The sequence below is a fragment of the Rhinoraja longicauda genome, chromosome 3 (genome assembly GCF_053455715.1).
Source record: "Rhinoraja longicauda isolate Sanriku21f chromosome 3, sRhiLon1.1, whole genome shotgun sequence".
NCBI classification, from domain to species: domain Eukaryota; kingdom Metazoa; phylum Chordata; class Chondrichthyes; order Rajiformes; family Arhynchobatidae; genus Rhinoraja; species Rhinoraja longicauda.
This window is the reverse complement of record NC_135955.1, coordinates 13,491,743-13,513,747: the sequence shown is the minus strand read 5'-3', so window position 1 is coordinate 13,513,747 and position 22,005 is coordinate 13,491,743. Positions and strand designations below refer to the sequence as shown.

Genomic DNA, 22,005 nt, shown 5'->3' with positions numbered 1-22,005 from the left:
ACAAAAGAAATAACCGTACAAGCAAATATTCACATGTTTTAGAGACACAAGTGACTGCAGATGTTGGTATCAAGAGCAAAAAAAAAATTCAAACTGCTGGAAGATCTCAGTTGATCAGGCAGCATCAGTAGAGGAAAATGGACAGTCTGAAGAAGGGTCCCACATCATCCATTTCTCTCCATAGATGCATGCCTAATCTGCTGAATTATTTCCTGTTTTTGCTCAAGACATTTTATCTATCTCAAACAAGATCAACCAACCTCTTCCTTGCCTTATTCCCAACTCTTTACATTATAGAAACAATTCAAACCATTGTACTAATTTACTGATAAGGGCAGTGACATTGAGCTGAAGTTATATAGTGTACTGATTAGACCACACCTTGAATTCTGTGATCAGTTCTGCCACCCGCATGAGGAGAACATTCAAGACTTCGATACAAAATGTTGGATTAATTCAGCGGGTCAGGCAGCACCTCTGGAGAAAATGGATAGGTGGCGTTTTGGGTTGGGATCCTCTTTCAGATCTGCTGAGTTACTCCAGCATTTTGTGTCTGTCTTTGGTATAAACCAGCATCTGCAGTTCTTTTATTACATTCTAGACTTGGAAATAGTTTGTTGACCATCAGGGGTCTTCCTTATGAAACCTGACATTAAACCTATGAACATTAGATCAGAATTTTATGGATACCAAGTGGAATGGAATAAAAGGTTAACCTATTAACAATAATTCAAATTAAATTATGATTGTAGGACAAAGTAAATCAGTAGGTCTTAAATTCAAATACTTCAATGTTATCAATATCAATACTGGTGTTTGGACAATGAAGACAAAAAAAAGATTTGTTTTCTTCAATAAATAGTTAATTGTTAAGATGGGTTGCAAGGCTGTGCAGAGACATGGGAAGAAGAGCAAATGTTGTAGCTATTAGGAAATCTCAGACACAAAGAGACAGATACGGGAAAAGTAGCAACACTACCAGACCAGTTTCTCAATTTTAGACTGTTTTGATTATAACTTTACTCATCTGACTAACATTCTCTAGTTATTCATGGGCAGTAATGGTTCATCCATTTGAAATACTTGGCAAGAGGTTACCAAGTATAGGTCCCCACCCATTTTCAGAATATTGCTATGTCCCGGGTCAGTCAGGACTGCAACTCAGCAATAGAAAACAAAATAAAAAGGCTCATCCCAGGAACGTTTGCAACACTGCACTAAAGCTGCACGTTACATTGAATATGGTCTTAGGTTTAAAAAGAATCGAATGTATTTAACTGTTAACTGAAAATACACTATATAGATAGCCAGATCATACAAACACGCAGCCACAGGCAGATGACTACTACAACAGTAGAATTAAGTCGATCGCAAAATTGTAAAACATGATACAAGGACACCTCGACTTTTCTATCTTTTAGTGCCTTCTATTGATTACTACTGATATATACAATACAGTGACACGTTATATTTTTTTCTCCTCTTGCATTATTTTTAAAAAACTAAAAAAAACGATTATGTTTATCTATGAAACACACATTGCCATATTTTATTTTGCAGTAATCCAATTTACTGACATACGCCCACAATACAAAGAGACACAACCAGGTTGCAGCATTGGGTAGCTGGGTTGCGTCCAGGGTGACAAGGGGATATTTTACATAGATACAAATTTAACGAGATTTTTAAAAAATGATGCTTTTTCCCACAAAGATACGAGACCCTTGCATCCGCGGAGCGGTTGAGTGCAGAGGGTGGGAGCAATGGAGAAAATTTAAAAAAACGGCGTTGCCAAGGATGGGGTGGGGGAAGATGGATGGCAACAGTGCAGAGCAATTAATTACAAATCAGCACAGAGCTCGGGATAAGACCACGATCAGGGAGAGCTCCAACCGCCACGAAAGGGGCCGCCGGACATCCAAGCTCAGGAGCCGCCGGACTGGTGCAGTGCCCGCCGGATTCACGCTGACCGCTTCATTCGGGCCTCGGCGCATCTTCTTACCTGATAGCGTGAGAAATGCCACGATCTGAGGTGAGCGTGTGTTTGAATGTGTGTATTTCTCTCAACGGGGTGACAAGAGGGAGGTGGCGGTTATTATTTTTTTTCCCCCTCTCCGCTCCACTACGCTACACACAGACTGACATGGGTGCGGCGCCCACCGCGGCTCAGGCGAACAAACCGAGACGGACGACGAGCGCAAACGACGGCCCGCGGCTGCATCGAGCCCTCTCATTGGCCCAGAGAGGGTGGGGCGTGGGAGAGGAATGAGAGGAGGGAGCGAGATGGCGGGTCCTCCTGTCGGTCTTGGTCGAGGCTGGATGAGCCCGCCCCTTACGCGCGACGCCGAGCGCCGCCCAGCGCCGCCCCGCCCCGCCCCCTCCCCGCGACCCCCCGCGCGCGTGTGCGGCGCCCCAACCGCCGCGCCAACCGTTCACGGTTCAAATTTGTATTTCGCGTTAATTTCTTGTCATGCCTTTTGTTTTGGTAGGGGGGGGGGGGGGGGGGGGAGCTGAGATAACAAAAGCCATTAGTTTAGGCCAAACAATATTTATTTAACGCGATTTGTCCTTTAACTATTTATTTTTTAATGGTAAATATTAGCCCAAGACGCCAAGAGAAGCTTCCATCGGAATAGATATCAGCATCTGTAGATCTTGAGAGGACAGCAACCTCGGAAAGCACAGGGGTCTTCGGGTTCAACATCTCCTCCAAAAGGTTGCAGTGGCGCAGATGGTAAAGCTGGACCCAGGTTCAATCCTGACCTCAGGTGCTGTCCGTACGGAGTTTGCACGTTCTCTCTCTGACCGCGTGGTTTTCATTCGGGTGCTCAGGTTTCCTCCCAAATCCCAAAGATGTGCTGGTTTGTCCGTGTATTCGCCCTATGGAAAATGCTACCAAGTGAGTAGGGGAGAAGGTTGGATAACATAGAACGGATGTAAATGGATGATGATTACCGTGAACTCGGTGGGCAAAAGGGATGTATCTTTCAATTAAAACATTTCCATGCTGAATCTTTCAATTTAAAATAACAGTGCTCCCTCCCAACACATGGCTGAATTTTATGGTTAAGACGCAGCAGGTGTCTTTGAAACCACAAGCATCTACTACTAAGTGAGTCACCGTTGGATATTATTCATCACCAATTGTACTTTTCTGTAGATGTTTCATCTTCACTGTGCTCCAGTGCTCACAGCTCAGATCTTGCAAGGATGTATCTGGATGTGATATGCACAGGAGCATAGGTTTCCATGGGTTTGCCCACCTTGATGTACAGTGCCCTCCATAATGTTTGGGACAAAGACCCATCATTTATTTATTTGCCTCTGTCCTCCACAATTTGAGATTTGTAATAGAGAAAAAAAATCACATGGATAAAGTGCACATTGTCAGATTTTATTAAAGGGTATTTTTATACATTTTGGTGTCACCATGTAGAAATTACAGCTGTGCTTATACATAGTGGTCCCCCCCCCCCAATTTCAGGGCACCTTAATGTTTGGGACACATGGCTTCACAGGTGTTTGTAATTGCTCAGGTGTGTTAAAATGCCTCCTTAATGCAGGTGCAAGAGAGCTCTCAGCATCTAGTCTTTCCTCCAGTCTTTCCATCACCTTTGGAAACATTTATTGCAGTTTATCAACATGAGCACCAAAGTGGTGCCAATGAAAGTCAAAGAAGCCATAATGAGACTGAGAAACAAGAATAAAACTGTTAGACCTTAGGCTTACCTAAATCAACTGTTTGGAACATCATTGGAGAGCTCCCCCTCCCCCCACTCACCATCAACAACACCACAGACACATCTGTGGAATCATTTAAGTTCCTTGGAACCATCATCTCCAGGGGCCTTAAATGGGAGGCCACCATCGACTCCACCGTCAAAAAGGCCTAACAGAGGATGTACTTCCTGCAGCTGCTGAGAAAAAAACAATTTGCCACAGGCACTGATGGTCCAGTTTTATACTACCATCATAGAATCTGTCCTCACTGTCTCCATCATGGTCTGGTTTGGCTCAGCCACCAAGCATGACATCCGGAGGCTGCAGCGCATCATTCGATCAGCCGAGAAGGTTGTTGGCTGCAACCTTCCCCCCATTGACAAATTGTGCACTGCAAGGGCCAGGAAGCGATCGGGTATGATCAATTCCGACCCCTCTCTCCCTGGCCACAAACTCTTTGATGCACTTCTCTCTGTAAGGCGACTCTGGACTGTCAAAGCCGCCACAGCCAGACATAAAAACAGCTTTTTTCCATGAGCAGTAGCTCTACTCAACAACCAAAAGTCTGTAGCCTCCTTTTGCTCTGGTATTTTATTTCATTCTTCATATGTTTAAACTATAATGTTTTATTCTTAATGTTTTATGTTTTACTGTATGTCGTGTTGTTACTTGCGAGCAAAGCACCAAGGCAAATTCCTTGTATGTATACATACTTGGCTAATAAAATTTATTCTATTCAATTCAATTAAGAAGAAAGAGAGCACTGGTGAGCTTACTAATCACAAAGGGACAGGCAGGCCAAGGAAGTCCTCCACAGCTGATGACAGAAGAATTCTCTCTATAATAAAGAAAAATCCCCAAACATCTGTGTAACAGATCAGAAACACTCTTCAGGGGTGGATGTGTCAATGACCACTGTCCGCAGAAGAATTCATGAACAGAAATACAGAGGCTACATTGCAAGATGCAAACCGCTGGTTAGCCGCAAAACTAGGATGGCCGGGTTACAGTTTGCCTAGAAGTACTTAAAAGAGCAACCACAGTTCTGGAAAAAGGTCTTATGGACAGATGAGACGAAGATTAACATATCAGAGTGATGGCAAAAGCAAAATATGAAGGAGAGAAGGAACTGCCCAAGATCCAAAGCATACCACCTCATCTGTGAAACACGGTGGTGAGGGTATTATGGCTTGGGCATGTATGGCTGCTGAAGGTACTGGCTCACTTATCTTCATTGATGATACAACTGCTGATGGTAGTAGCATAATGAATTCTGAAGTGTATGGACACATCCTATCTGCTCAAGTTCAAACAAATGCCTCAAAACCCATTGGCCGGCAGTTCATTCTCCAAAAAGACAATGATCCCAAACTTACTGCTAAAGCAACAAAGGAGTTTTTCAAAGCTAAAAAATGGTCAATTCTTGAGTGGTCAAGTCAATCACCCGATCGGAACCCAATTGAGCATGCCTTTTATATGCTGAAGGGAAAAGTGAAGGGGACGACCCCTCAAAACAAGCATAAGCTAAAGATGACTGCAATACAGCCCTGACAGAGCATCACCAGAGAAGGCAGCCAGCAACTGGTGATGACCATGAATCGCAGACTTCAAGCAGTCATTGCATGCAAAGGATATGCAACAAAATACTAAACATGACTACTTTCATTTACATGACATTGCTGTGTCCCAAACATTATGGTGCAAAGAGCTGAATGGCCTACTCCTGCACCTATTGTCTGTTGCCTATTGTCTATCATCTCACGTGCAAGGGAAATAATTACTTTGTAGAAACAAAGAACTCCAGATGCTAGATTATACCAAAGATAGACACAAAGTACGAGAGTAACTTAGTGGGTCAGGCAGCAAGTCTGAAGAAAGCAATCTCGAGATGCTGATTGACCTACTGATTTACTCCAAGAATTATTCTGCCATTTCCTTTCTCAGGTGGTGACTGACCCACTGAATTCATCCAGCATTTAATTTATTGCTCAAAATTCCAACATCTATCCGATCTTCTAAATTAAATCTCCTCTTGCCCTTCTAAATCATTTTTTTTTTAGATTTAGAGATACAGCACGGAAACAGGCCCTTCGGCCCACTGAGTCCGGCCGCCCAGCGATGCCCGCACATTAACACTATCCTACACACACTAGGGACAATTTTTACATTTACCCAGTCAATTAACCTATGTCTTTGGAGTGTGGGAGAAAACCGAAGATCTTGGAGAAAACCCACGCAGGTCACGGGGAGAACGTACAAACTCCGTACAGACGGCGCCCGTAGTCAGGATCGAACCCGAGTCTCCGGCGCTGCATTCGCTGTAAGGCAGCAACTCTACCGCTGCGCCACCGTGCCGCCCATAGTGAGTATAACATAGTGTTTCTCAAATTCACTTCTCACTGCAACTCATTCGCCTCAAGAATTAATCTAGTGAGTCTACACTGCATTGGTTACAAGAACAAGTCTATCCTTTTTATTAAATATGGATACTAACATTGCATGTGGTGCTCTAAATGAGACTCACCAAAGGCTTCTGTATTCTAGGATTTTACAAGATATGGTATGCAGTTTAAAAAAAAATTTAAGTGGCTGGAGCTTGGGGATTTAGAAGACGATGATGCAAGGTGATGAATGCATTGGTTATGATCCTCCAAAGTTCCCTAGGTTTTGGAAAAGTCCCAGTAGATTGGAAGGCTGCAAGAAAGGAACAAGACTGAAAATGAGAAACCATAAACCACTCAGCATAAACCATTCTGATACGTAATCTATTTTTTTGGGGAAGAGCAGCAGGATATTTAGAAAGTCACAATGCAATCAGGTTAAGTCAACATGGTTTAATGAAAGGAACATTTTAGTTCACAAATTCTTTGAGGATGCAAAGAGAAGGGTGGGTCCCGGGGAACATGGGCTGAAGAGGGCCATGAAAGGAGAGGGATGACGGTTCGCGGGAGGACAGGAATGGAGGCAACAGTTGCAACGGGCATTTGTGGCCAGCTACAACTGCGACTGTAAAATGGTGCCAAAATTGGGCCTCTTGCATATACTGTAGATGCAGAGGGCTGTTCTGTACATCCTGTATGAACTGGAGGATTTTGCTTATGTATGGTAATGGTCTTGCTGATCTATACGCAAAAAAAATAGTATTGCACTCTACCTTGGTACATATGATAATAAAGAAACCATTGAAACCATATCGGGGTACAAGTAGATATAATATATTTAGATTTCAAAAAGGATAAGCTGCCATCTATAAGATTGCTGCAAAAGGTATGAGAGTTGCGGCAACAAATTCACATAGGGTTAGCTAACATACAGAAGATTAGCTAGTTAACAGAAACAAGGAATTTGGTAAAAAATCTTTTAGTCTGGTAAACTATAAACTAGCTGAGTACCAGAGGGATGGAATTATGCGTATTGTACCAGAGTTACCAACAATGCAAAGGTAGGTAGCCATTGGTGAGGAATCATGAAAAATCTGCCAGTGTATGGATAGGTTAAATGAACAGCTTAAAATTAGTCAGATGGAATGTCATGTAAGGAAATGTACATAGTTCTAACTCACAAAACACAGAAAGTAAGCAGCATTTACAACAATAAAGAAGCAAACTAGAATATATTAGCCATATTACAAGGGTTATGGAGTATAAAAGTGAGGAATTGCACAGGACATTGGTGAGACCATACCTGGTATACTGGCCATGGTTTTAGTCTAATTTAACAAGGAGACCAGTATACTTGTTCCTTGGGCTGAGTAGTTGCCAAATCTACATGATTGTCACATCTGCAAGAGAATGTTCTGCTGGGTCTGCCTGGACAGCTCAATCAGAGCTCTATGCTGTGTCAATGTAATATGTTAAGAATTAAATTTACTTAGAATGCATAGAAAATGATTACTTTCAGTTCAGTATCTGTTTCTATTTTCTGACTCATATTGTTTGGGCATGGTGGACAGTTGCAAACTGTATGATTACACCCAATTAGGCAGAAGATTGATAGCACCTTCCGAGGCTGAACACGTTTGTGTAGGAAGGAACTGCATCTGCTGTTTTAAACCAATGAGGGACACAAAATGTATACCGAAGACAGACACAAAATGTCTGAAGATGGGTTCCGACCCGAAATATCACCTATTCCTTTTCTCCAGAGATGCTGCCTGACCCGCTGAACACCATTTGATTGATTTTTTAAAAAGAGATAATTCTGGAAACACTCAGCAGGCATGGCAGCATCTGTGGAAAGAGAAAGAGAAAAGGCTTCAAATCAAGGACCATTGGAAGCAGTATCTGCTTTAAAAAAAAAATTTAAACTTTTAACTGAACATTACAAAGATGTACAAACATGGATGAAAGACAAGTCAAAATTCCTTCCACATTAACCCAACAACGGTAATATTTTTCCACAAGGTTTCTTTTTTATGATCACTTGCTGTTGTAAATATGACACTTTTCTGGGATTTCTGCTGATCTTATCCAGAATTTCCTTGACGGGAATGGCAAGGAAAGCCAAAGAAAATTCAAATCAAAAGCACATTAGTTTGGTCTGGGGGAAACAGCACTCGTGTGATCAACAAATCCCCCCCCCATACCGAGTAAGCCAGCTCATTAATGAAACAAGAATCCTTTTTTCTCCTGTACAGAGTGCAGAGTACAAACTAGCATTATTGTCATTGCTGGCTGCACGATTGTGCATTCAATCACAACGTAGCACAAATATTTTTGGAAAACTTTCCCAACAAAATTGTAATGGGTGATGTTCAGCTTCTGCTTGCAAACTGCGAAAGTACCAATTAGTCTTTCAAGCTGAATAAAAACCTCTACCGTCATGCATTACTTTGGCCCTGCAAAATATAAGACAAGACAGGCACGTTGATAGTTACATTTATTGAGGGATATGAAGCCAAACACAAGAAAGTGGGTCGAGCTCAGGTGGCAACTTGGTCAACATGGAAAACTTGCCCCAAAGAGCCTGTTTCTGTGATGAATAACTGATGTTGTTGTTGAATTTATTCACCCCAGATGTATTGTAGGTTGCAGGCAGACCCTCCTAAATTCCTTCTTAGCTTCTTTTAACGAGTGGTTGTAGTGTATACATCTTCCAGGGTTGCGAATGTATCCACTTTTAATTAATGGCATTAAGCCATTGATTTTTACTATGCTCATCCCATCCCATCCAATATTTTACACTCATCCTTCTTGGGTAAAACATCCATCTTTTAGCTATATTTGTTCATTATATTACACATCTGTTGCCAGCTCTGATTTGTCCTGTTTTTTTACTCTCTTCCAATTTCTTCCCACACCACGCCCCCCCTACAATCAGCCTGAAGAAGGGTCACAACCCAAAACATCACCTATCCATTTTCTCCAGAGATACTGCCTAACCTGCTGAGGTACTCCAAGATTTTGTCAATCTTTGTTAATTATTCCAGTTCTACACTGACCATGAAACACCCATCCACACTAATACAGATTTCCTCTTGCATCGCTGTCAACTCCATTTATAATTCTCTTGCCACTCACCTACCTAGGAGCAATTTGCTTGTCAATTAATCCACCAACCAGTATGTCATTGGAATGTCGGTGGATGTCAGAGTACCCAACGAAACCCATGTAGTAGAAACCCATGTGGTTACAGAAAGAATGTCCAAAGTCCACAAAGACAACTCCTGTGGTCATGATCAAGCCAGTTGTCTGGAGCTGTGAGGCAGCTAACAGAGCATTTGAATTCAAAAGCAGAGACTTTCTTCCGTGAATTATGTAGATCTGATGAGACTGCATTTATAGAACATAGAACAGTGTAGCACAGGAACAGGCCCTCCAGCCTCTAATGTCTGTGTCAAACATAATGCCCATCGGAACTTATCTAATCTGTCTGCACATGATTCATATCCCTCTATTCCCTGCGCTTCCGTGCGCCTATCCAAAAGCCTCTAAAACACCACTATTATATGTGCCTCCACCACCACCCCAGCAATGTGTTCCAAGCCCCCACCTTAATTTGGAACATTCTCCCTATTAAAGTGAGTGTATTTTACAATGTAGGGGTGCAGCAAGGAATGTTTTCTGATTTGGCAGGTTTGTCGTATGGGAAGATATTCAGCAGTTTGGGCCTGTGCTCTAGATTTAGAAAAATGAGGATTGATTTTGCAGAAGCATACAACTTCCCTATAGGGACGACAGGGTGCCAATATTTTCCCTGGCTAAAGAGCCTTTTACCAGGCATTGCAGCCTGAAAATAAAGGGTTGGACATTCAGGACACAGATAATAAGACGCAGAGGGTGGCAAATCTTTCGAATTCACTACCCTGTAAGACTGCAGAGTTTCACTTGCTGAGTATATTCAAAACGGAGATCAATATATTTTTAAATACTTAGCAAATTAAGGATATGGTTAGTGTAAGAGATCGGTGCACTGGTAAAACAATAGCCATTATCTTATTGAACAGCTGAGCAGGCATGGGGGGCCAACTGGTCTACTCCTGCTTCTACTTCCAATGTTACCTTGTGCAGCCATCCTTTATGTAGAATATAACAAACTTTAAAGTACATTTGGACAGGTACACGGATAGAAAAGATTGAGAGGAATATGGGCCAGGGGTGAGCAAATAGGACTACCTGGGATGTGGCACCTTGGTCAGCATAGTCAGGTCGGGCCTGTTTCCATGCGAGATGACTGTGACTCTATATCAAATCCTTATGAAAATAAAGAGTTAATTGTGGAAAGACACAAAATGCTGGAGCAACTCAGCGGGTCAGGCAGCATCCCTGGAGAAGAACATGGATAGGTGACATTTCGGTAACAGGGCCCTGGTGAGACCACACTTGGAGTATTGTGTGCAATTTTGGTCTCCTAATTTGAGGAAGGACATTATTGCTCTTGAGGGAGTGCAGCGTAGGTTCACCAGGTTAATTCCCGGGATGGTGGAACTGACCCATGATGAAAGAATGGGTCGACTGGGTGTGTATTCGCTGGAATTTAGAAGGATGAGAGGTGATCTTATAGAAACATATAAAATTCTTAAAAGGATTGGCTAGATGCAGGAAAAGTGTTCTTGATGTTGGGGGAGTCCAGAACCAGGGGTCACAGTTTAAGAATAAGGGGTAGGCCATTTAGGACTGAGACGAGGAAAAACTTTTTCACCCAGAGAGTTGTGAAAATGTGGAAGTCTCAGCCACAGAAGGCAGTGGAGGCCTATTCACTGGATGTTTTCAAGAGGGAGTTAGATTTAGCTCAGGGCTAAAGGAATCAGGGGGTATGGGGAAAAAGCTGGAACAGGGTACTGATTTTAGATGATCAGCCATGATCATATTGAATGGCGGTGCTGGCTCGAAGGGCCGAATGGCCTACTCCTGCACCTGTTTTACTATGTTTCGGGTAGGGATCCTTTTTCAGATTTAATCATGGGTTTGTGCATTCTGATCTGTACACTTTGTTTAAGAATATATTGCTGATTGATATGAAATTTGGTTGAAACCACAAGCAGAAAATGAGTATGAAGGTATGAACATAATACATGTTTTATTAAATATTTTCCAAAATGAGTTAGAAAAATTAGAAGGATGAGAGGAGATCTTATCGAAACGTATAAGATTATTAAGGGGTTGGACACGTTAGAGGCAGGAAACATGTTCCCAATGTTGGGGGAGTCCAGAACAAGGGGCCACAGTTTAATAATAAGGGGTAGGCCATTTAGAACTGAGATGAGGAGGGGCTTTTTCAGTCAGAGAGTTGTGAATCTGTGGAATTCTCTGCCTCAGAGGGCAGTGGAGGCCAATTCTCTGAATGCATTCAAGAGAGAGCTGGATAGAGCTCTTAAGGATAGCGGAGTCAGGGGGTATGGGGAGAAGGCAGGAACGGGGTACTGATTGAGAATGATCAGCCATGATCACATTGAATGGTGGTGCTGGCTCGAATGGCCTACACCTGCACCTATTGTCTATTGAGTTGAATAGTGTCTTAGTGACTGCAGTACAGAAATCTACTTAGTCATCTTAGTTTCTGCTTCTAATTTAACCAAAAATCAATTCATAGTTTTCAAAACACTTCATCAAAAGTTGACAACACAATAATATCCATTGCAAATACAATGTACTACATCTCTGCTATGAGCTTTATAAAAGTGAGTCAAGTATCAGCAGTAAGTTCAGCAGGAGGCTGGAATTTCCTGTGACAGCTGGAATGTGTTAAAGAGGGCAAATGGCCTGCTTGGCCTGATAACAGACAAATGCCCGTTGATGTGCGTGTGTCTGTGTTTGAGTGTGTGTGTACATGTATCGCTCTGTTATCAAAGAAAACAATATTTTCACAATTCTGAAAAAGAGCACACTCACATATTTTCTTCATGATGTATTGCAGGTGTGAAAAATGATTCAATTTCTAAGGGCCTGTTACAAAGCCTGTTTGTCAGGGAACATCCAATTGTAATGAAGATAACCTTCCGATGGGCTCTTCACTATCGAACGTGTAACATGAAATCTTTGTTACTTGTTTTTCTCTGCCATTATTTTCTTGGGATCACATGAATCCTGTTTTGGAAAGGAAGCATAACCAATAATTGAATGTACCATATGTTGCATACTGCTAAATAGTTCCTAACATAGTTTGGATATATTCATGTTTTCTGGAGTTTGGTTGTAAAGTTCCCAACTAGTTTGTGAATATTAGCTTCATTAGGCCTCAGACTTGGCATATGGTCTGCCACAGCAGTAATATGCTTCTAGATTGGAGTCATACAGCACAGAAACAGGCCCTTTGGCCAACTTGCCCATACTGACCAAGATGTCCCATCTACACTAGTTCCACCTGCCCGTGTTTGGCCCATTTCTCTCTCAGCCTTTCCTGTCCATGTACCTGTATTAATGTATTTTAAATATTGTTATGGTATCTACCTCAACTATATACTCTGGCACCTCATTCCAAATACCCACTACCCACCGTGTGAAAACGTTGCACCTCAGATTCCTTTTAAATCTTTCCCCTCTCCTTAAACCTATGTCTTCTGTTTCTTGATTCCCCTTCTCTGGGTAAAATACTCTGTACATCTACCCTACCTATTCCCCTTGTGATCTTATGCATCTCTATAAGATCATCTTTCATCCTCCTGCGCTCCAAGGTATAAAGTTGTAGCCTGCTCAACCTCTCCCCATAACTTAGGCCCTTAAATCCTGGCAATATCCTTGTAAATCTTCTCTGCACTCCTTCCAGCTTAACAACATCTTTCCTCTAGCATTAGGAAACTGAGTAGATACACCTGGGTAGTATCTCAAACAGAGAGACTCTGGAGTATACAGTAGGTACATAGTTACCCAAAAGTGGTGACGGGGTGATGAAGTCATTTAGCATGCTTGCCTTCATCAGTCAAGGCATTAATTATTCCAATATCGTATCACAGCTGGAGAAGTTGTTGAAGCTGCAGTTGGAATATTGTTGCCCAGCTACAGGAAGGATAAACTGGAAAGATGCAGAATAGATTCACAAGGATATTGCCAATGCTGGAGGGTTTGAGTTATGAAGAGAGCCTGAATAGGCTTGGACTTTGTTCCTTGGAGCATAGGAGGCTGAGAGATGACCTCAGAGGGATTTAAAATAATGAGGAGCATAGAGAAAGTGAATGGTCGTAGTCTTTTTCCCAGGGTAGGGGGAGACCAAAACTAGAGAACATAGATTTAAAGTGAGAAAAGAAAGATTTAAAAGAACCTGAGGGGCAACATTTTCACCCAGAGGATGGTGAGTATGTAGAACAAGCTGCCGGAGGAGGAAGTTGAGGTGGGTACTTTTACAATGTTAAAATGACATCTCGACAGATACATGGATAGGAAAGGTTTAGAGAGATCTGGGCCAAACGTAAGCAAATGGGACGAGTTCAGGTTGGCATCTTGGTCAGGTTGGCATCTAGGTCAGCATGGATGAGTTGGGCTGAAGGTCCTGTTTCCGTGCTGCATACTGCTCTGATTATGAGTTACGATGGTACATAATCAGGATGTCTCACGCTCAATGCCTGGTTTTGATGGGTTAAAGTATCAGTGAGTGTTACATTATTCTTCCCAGATGGCTTTGCTTGATATTTCCCTCAGGGTTACATAAACACATAAATTGCCACATGTGGTGAAACGTTGTAAAATCATGTGCAGAGTCAGATTTTGTCCTTTAAATAATGGCAAAATAAAAACTGCAAGAGTGTAAATGCTATTTCTGTGATGGGACAATTTCAGAATTTGTATAACTAACATTAAGGTGCTAAAGAATCTTCTTAATCTATCTCTAATCAAAGTAGGTATCTACTAGGTTTTTTTTAAGGTATCACAAAATGCTGGATTAACTCAACAGGTCAGGCAGCATCTAGGGGAGAGGGAATGGGTGACATTTCGGGTTGAGACCCGAAACGTCACCCATTCCCTCTCTCCTAGATGCTGCCTGACCTGCTGAGTTACTCCAGCATTTTGTGATACCTTTGATTTGTACCAGCATCTGCAGTTATTTTCCTACTAGTTTTTTTTAAATCTCTGCTGAGTAGTTATCAAAACAAATTTCATACCCCAGCTTGCAGTACAGCTGCCTCACAACTCCAAAGACCTGGGTTCGACCCTGACCTCGGGTGTCGGCTGAGTTGCATTTGCGTGTCCTCCCTGTGACCACGTGGGTTTCCTCCAGGAGCTCCCACTTCCCAAAGACTTGGGATAATTGTAATTATAAATTACACATTAATGGGTGGGTGGGTAATAGGCACTTGGGGGGGGGGGGGGGGGGGGCGAGATGATAGGGTTGTGGGGAAAATAAAGGGTATTAAGGCAAGATTAGTGTAAAAGTGTTTTGATGTGAACAGCCTGTTTCTGTAGTGTATGACTCCATCTGTTTCTGTGGCTGCGACTAAAATTTACATGTTGAAGAATATTTCATTCTTGGGAGAATGAGCAAAGCCGAACTTGTGGAGTAAATACATTTTCCCCCAGTTAATTGACTTTAATGAAATGGAGTCTGAACATTATCTTCTGAATGGGTAAGAGCTCCGACACTTTCCATTCTTTAACACAGATTTCAGCTGAAGGAAGGTCAGTGGAAGCATTACACATCTGGGTGTGCCTCGAAAAAGTATCAGTGTCAATATGTCAGAGGAAACTGTCAGCCAAAATCTGATTCCAAAGGGACATATTTTGTGCAATTGTTTTGTTTTACAACTATTCATTTTAAAAATGTGTACAATCAGCATTTATTGTACACATGCAATCGGCGTTGACAAGCTCACTGTTGAACCATTGCATTCTTTGAGTTGAAGATATTTCCACAGCGCGATTTGAGAGGGGAATTAACACAGGCGGTATTTCCATCTGCCTTTTGCCACGAGATGGCTAAGGGAATGGGCTTCCTGCAAAGAACCCCTGGTAAATTGCTACACTGATTCAGTCATTTTCAGGATCTGGATGTTGCTGGACAGGCAATGTACATGTACATGTATCCATCCTTAATTGTAATTGAGATGGTGGTGGTGAGCTGCCTTTGTGAACCACTGCAGTACTTTTTACCAGAATGCTGTCTGAATTAGTGGGTTTCAGCTACAGGGAGAGGTTAAGGGAGACTTTCATATGAAGAAAGACTGGATAGACTCGGCTTGTACTCGCTGGAATTTAGAAGATTGAGGGAGGATCTTATAGAAACTTACAAAATTCTTAAGGGGTTGGACAGGCTAGATGCAGGAAGATTGTTCCCGATGTTGGGGAAGTCCAGAACAAGGGGTCACAGTTTAAGGATAAGGGGGAAGTCTTTTAGGATCGAGATGAGAAAACATTTCTTCACACACAGTGGTGAGTCTGTGGAATTCTCTGCCACAAAAGGTAGTTGAGGCCAGTTCATTGGCTATATTTAAGAGGGAGTTAGATGTGGCCCTTGTGGCTAAAGGGATCGGGGGTATGGAGAGAAGGCAGGTACGGGATACTGAGTTGGATGATCAGCCATGATCATATTGAATGGCGGTGCAGGCTCGAAGGGCCGAATGGCCTACTCCTGCACCTAGTTTCTATGCCAGGGGTGGTGGTGGAGGCAGATTAAGAGGCTTTTAGATGGAAGTGTAGGAAATAGAGGAATATGAATCATGTACTTATGGTGAAGGTGTTCCCACAGTGCCGGTGAGAATGGAGTTCCAGGATTTGGACTGGGATCTCATGGACACCTACAAAATTCAAACAGGACCGGATTAGATGGAGGACAAATGTTCCACATAGCAAGGGGGTTCACGTCATTACGTCATTGTCTAAAAGATAAAGAGTAAGCCATTTATGATTGAGAAGTGGAGAACTTCGTCCGAGAGTGGTGAACCAGTGGAACTCCCTCCCACTGATTGCAGTTGAAGTCAAATCATTAGATATATTCAAGAGGAATTCGTAATGATGTGGGGTTGGGTAGGGGTGGATAGGAATCTGAATTTGGATTATCAGCCATGATCAAATTCAATGACAGATCAAAGGGCCAAAATGCTCTATTTTTACTACGTGTCCATGTAGCTAATTCGTGAAATAGCAGGTCAGATAGCTTGAAGAGAGAAACAAAGTGTTTCAGGTCAATAACCTTTCATCAGACCTATTGCACATGAGAAATCAAACATGTTTTAAGTTGCAGGAAAGCTGGAAGGTGTGGAGGGAAGAAAGGAAATGTCTTCAGTAAGCTGGAGACTAAAAGAGACTGAATGACTCAGGTAGCGGCCGAGAAGTTGGTGAAGGTTTGTTAATCACAGTAATCTAGAATGTCATAGACAATAGACAATAGCTCTTAAGGATAACGGAGTCAGGGGGTATGGGGAGTAGGCAGGAACGGGGTACTGATTGAGAATGATTAGCCATGATCACATTGAATGGTGGTGCTGGCTCGAAGGGCTGAATGGCCTACTCCTGCACCTATTGTCTATTGTCTAGAATGTCTTAAAAGACATTTGGCCAGGTACATGGAAATTAAAGGTTTAGAGTGATATGGCCAGACATAGGCTAACGGGACTAGCTTGGAAGAGGCATTTTAGACGGCATGGACAAGTTGGGCCGAAGGACCTTTTTTTGTGTTTGAACAAATGCCACTGTAATGCATTTGTAATCAGAATAATGGCTGTCTGACTTTTTCTTCTCTACTCTGTGCTCCATGATTCTATCTGTCGGAAGAAGATTTATAAAGAAGGACAAGAATGAACACAGGAAGGCACAGAGTCGCAACGGGAGAGTTGCTGCCTCACAGCACCAGAAACCCAGGTTCGATCCTGACTACGGATGCTATCTGTATGGAGTTTATACATTTTTTTTGCGACCGCGTGGGATTTCTCCGGTTTCTAGAGTGCTCCGGTTTCTTCCCACATTCCAAAGACGTATAGGTTTGTAGGTTAATTGGCTTCTGTAAATTGTAAAGTGTCCCTAGTGTTTATGATAGTGCTAGTGTATGGGGTGATTGCTGGTCAATAGACAATAGGTGCAGGAGTAGGCCATTTGGCCCTTCGAGCCAGCACCGCCATTCAATGTGATCATGGCAGATCATTCTCAATCAGTACCCTGTTGCTGCCTTCTCCCCGTACCCCCTGACTCCGCTATCCTTAAGAGCACTATCTGGCTCTCTCTTGAATGCATTCAGAGAATTGGCCTCCACTGCCTTCTGAGGCAGAGAGTTCCACAGATTTACAACTCTCTGACTGAAAATGTTTTTCCTCATCTCTGTTCTAAATGGCCTACCCCTTATTCTTAAACTGTGGCCCCTGGTTCTAGACTCCCCCAACATTGGGAACATGCTTCCTGCCTCTAACGTGTCCAACCCCTTAATAATGTTTCGATAAGATATGGCCGGCGTGGACTCGGTGGGCCGAAGGGCCTGTTTCCGCTCTGTATCTCTAAAGTCTAAAGTAAACAAAAAGGAGTGGGACTGTATAGAAAATTAAAGTGATAGGCAAGTGGAAACACGTCTGATTTAATATCTTCAGGCTGAAACCATCTGCTCCCTCCATAGATGCTGCTTGACATATTGAGTAATTCAAGCATTCACTTTTATTACAGATTTCCTGCATCTAGTGTTTTGTATCACACAAACCCAACATTTCTTTATTTTTCTCTTTGTTCAGTTCTGACTCATCTCCTTCCTTTCATACCACCCCCAGGCACATCAGCTGTGATCAACAAGCCTTTACACCCTTCTCTCAGCAACAACCATTTGTGCCACTCAGTCTCTCGACCACTGTCAGCGTGGAGGCACATTCCCTTTGCTCTCTCCATCCACCATCACACTCCCCCCCATAGAGAGGGAGATGCATATCTGCATCTCACAACATGCTTGATTTTAACCTGCGCTGTTCTGATGCAAGATCATCAACATTACGATCCCTCTTCACTAAACCTTACTTGCAGTTCTAAATCTCAAATGGTAGAGCCTCCTCCACAGCAATAGAACACTAACATACTTTGATTACATTTTGAATAACCGGCTTGAACAGTGCTTCCTTATATGGCTCAATGAAATAATAGAGATTTATTACTCTAGCACTCTCAGTTGTTAGGGGATACAGACTCCCTTGGTTTCATTCTTTTGTTTCCTGCAAAGGGTCATGAAGCAGTGGATCTGAAAGGAAGTCACAGTTCCACTAACTTCGCAAGGATAGAAGAGGCTGACAGCTAATGGCTTTAAATTAGTGAAATAATATTGGTTGTTGCTCTCCTTGAGGCAAACACTGAAATGGGAGAATGAATAGTCAGCATTTATTTAATTCTCCTTTTTAAAAGACTTAGTTTCCACTTCTGATCTATCAAACACTGTTGGAAAGTTTGGCCTTTCTCCAGCTGTGCCAGCCGACCTTAATTTGAAAATCTGCCTGTTCTCTAGGGAAGACTGAGAGATTCCAGCCTGGACATAGCATTATACAGGACATAAACAGGCACTTCGACCCAATTCATCCATGCCGACCAAGATCCCCATTTAAGCTAGTCCCATTTTCCCGTGTTTGGCCAATATCACTGAACCTTTCCAATCCATGTACCTGTCCAAATGTATTTTTAATATTGTTTTTTGGTATGACTGTATGGCAAAGCAAATTCCTTACATGTTTTTACATACTTGGCTAATAAATTAATTACAAAAATGTTGTTTTTGTACCTGCCTCAACTACTTGTTCCATACACCTACCAGCCTCTGTGTGAAAATGTTGCCTTTAAGGTTCTTGTGAAAATTCCCCCCCCCCCCCCCTCACTTTACTGCTTTGCCCTCTAGTTCTTGGAAAAAACATTGTGCTCATTCACCCTATCTATGGTCCTCATGATTTTATAAACCTCTACAAGACGACCCGTCAGTCTCCCATGCAAGATGGATAAAGTGTTAGTCTACCCAACTTCCCCCTATAACTCAGTCCCTTAAATGTTCTCAACTCTTGAGATATAGACAGGATTATGACCAGACACCACAGTTGACCTCCCTACCTCTCAATCAAAACAGACTTCCTCCTCCTTACTACTAAGCAGCATTTCCTGCCAGCAGTACATGGAGGAAATTGTGGGATGATAGATACAGTCACATTTACTCAAACCTCTGTGACCAGATCACTTGAGAGTAGCCTTGTTGGTTGGGTGGTGAGAAATAATCTGTAGCTAGGGAAATTTTCTTTGGCAGGACTCCAGCCAAGAATTTCTCCAGAGATTTCTCCCTCCGTCAAGACATTAGTAAAAAAATGAAGCTAATTCCAATATGCACAGATGCATGAAGTCAGAGGATCCCCAAAAAATTATATGTTTATATCAGCAAATAACTTCCAAGATCAGGTTGTTCAGTTAAATTATCATTTTAGCTGTGAAGAATCCAAATTTGTCCACAGATTTTTCTCCAAGTTTTCATTTACATGTTTATCAATTTGGTCCTGAGGCAGAATCTTGACCCAAAATTGTTACCATTTCATTGCCTGCACAGATGCTGTTTCACCAACTGCTTTCAACCAGCAGATTGTTTAATGCTCCAGATTCCAGCATCTGCCATCTCTTCTGCCTGCTTTTCCCTTCCACCCACCCATCATGGGGTAACTTACTGCAGAAAATTAACATACAGGTAGGTCTTTGTGGAATGTGGAGGGAAAGTGGAGCACCGGAAGAAGTGCACCTGGTCACAGAGGGTTAAAATACATTTGGACAGATACCTGGATAGAGGTCAGGCTGAGGGGTGACCTTATTGAGGCGTACAAGTTTATGAGGGACATAGGTAAAGTGAACATTCAGTCTTTTTCCCAGGATGAAGGATTCTATAATTAAAGGGCATGGGTCTAAAGTGAGAGTGGAGAGATTTAAGAGGGACCTCAAGGGCACCTTTTTCACTCTGGGTGGAGTTTGTATCTGGAATGGGCTGCCAGGTGATGTTACAGAAGCAGATGTAAATACAAGTTTTATGGATATATGGATAAAAAATATATGGAGAGGAAAGGTTTAGAGGGATAGGGACCAAATGCAGACAAACGGGACTTGCCCGAAATGCCAACTTGGTCAGTAATGACAAGATGGGTGAATGGCCTGTTTCCATGCTGTAGAGCTCAATGACTCTGACAGAGGTCAGGATCAAACACTTGTGCTGTGAGACAGCTGCTCTACCTACAGTGTGACAGTGATCTGTTCATACAATTGAAATGCGGCTGTTGCTTATTTTTTGATACAACTATTTTCCTTCACCCATCGAGGATTATAAGAGAGCCTTCACCCTCAACGTTCCACTTTTACTCATGGTTGTGCAGGAAATTCAAGCCTTTCAATGTCCTTGACTGATAACAGGATCTAAAAGCACCAGCAAAATATTTCAATTAAAGAAACAATGTTATTGGATCCACTTATGTTAATCCCATGTTCGGACTGACCCTTTGTATTTCCTTTGCTCCTAGCATGGGTCTTAGAAAGGTGACACTATTTCATTATACTTACTTATTCTCCACAGTGTTCTTTTCACGTGATGTTTCAAATGGCAGTTCCACTAAATTATCCAGGATGGAAAGTGAACTCCCACTGAGTTTTGCCACATCTTTTCTTTTGAGAAATTGTCCGGGAAAAAAATTATTCGTGTTTGCCCTGGAAATTGCCTGCGAAATGTTTTGAAAATGAAGCTAAAACAAATAAGGCCAATTATTTTATGGCAACATTTTATAGGTTTAACGCAGAAGTACATTTAAGACATGCAGGATTGAGGGAGAAGAAAGAGTCTTAAGAAAATGTTGTTAGGCCTCATCTCTTTAAGTTAGCATTACTCATATCATGGCGCCAAGCCAGATGTGGGCTGTATCCTCGTCACCTTTGGCTCTTGGCAGACATGCAGTGCCAGATGTGTCGGGCTTCTCTGTAGCTGTGCAATACTGACTGATGACTGGGAATAACATGTTGCTGAATCTCCTGTTGCCGGCCAACAAGAAACAAAGCAGGAAATACTATTCAAAGCCGGATTCTCAACCGTCCTTTCAAGACTACGATAGTTCCTACATTCCCGTAGAAATTTTCCTATGTTCTCTATTGCTATAGTGATAAGTTTGAAGTCAGGATCCCAGGTACCATGGCCAGTAATCCCTGAATGGGAAAATTGTGACTAAGACCCATATTGTAGGGTGCTAATTTGACCCAAGGAAGTAAAAATAGTAAAGATAGACACAAAATGCTGGAGTAACTCAGCGAATCAGGCAGCATCTCTGGGGAAAATTGATTCATGTTTATATGTAGTGTGTGTGTGTGTGTACACATTTAGGTTTTATGTATAGGTATAATAGGTATAATATATTTAGGTTCAGGTATAGGTACAAACACCCACACATATAACACACACACGGATACACACACATATATACTGTATAAGACATAGATACATTCATATATATATATATATATATATATTTACACACATATATATACACACATATATATACACATATACACACACACACACATATATATATATATATACACACACATATATACATATACACATATATATATATATATATATATACGCAAACATTGTATATATATATATATATATATATATACAAACTTTGACAAATGTCCCCACCTCACTCGGTTGTTGGCGGTTCTTTCGAGATCTCCCCAGTTGAGCCCACTCCCAGACATTTCTGCCTGGACACCTCTTCTCCAGCTGTTCCTGGGGCAACCTCTTTTCCTTTTTCCTTGGGGGTTCCATTTCAGGGCTTGCCGGGTGATGTTTGTGGCAGGTTTTCTGAGGGTGTGTCCAATCCAACTCGATTTTCTCCTTCGAATTTGTAAGTCAATGGGTTCCTGGCTTGTTCTTTTCCACAGGTCCACATTG

The 22,005-nt window shown here is 42.1% G+C and overlaps 1 protein-coding gene across 6 annotated transcripts in view; it reads right to left on the bottom strand.

The window, feature by feature from the left end:
• The window catches only part of add1 (adducin 1 (alpha)), a 94,556-nt gene extending 92,349 nt beyond the window's left edge, over window positions 1-2,207 (bottom strand). For 3 of the 6 annotated variants that reach the window (XM_078431932.1, XM_078431956.1, XM_078431964.1), the window contains exon 1: window positions 2,003-2,203. The gene's annotated coding sequence lies outside the window, so the exon portion shown is untranslated. Of the gene's footprint in view, window positions 1-2,002 lie in introns of all 6 variants that reach the window. The other 3 variants (XM_078431947.1, XM_078431939.1, XM_078431974.1) reach the window with 3 other exon arrangements.
• Between the last annotated feature and the right edge of the window lie 19,798 nt (window positions 2,208-22,005).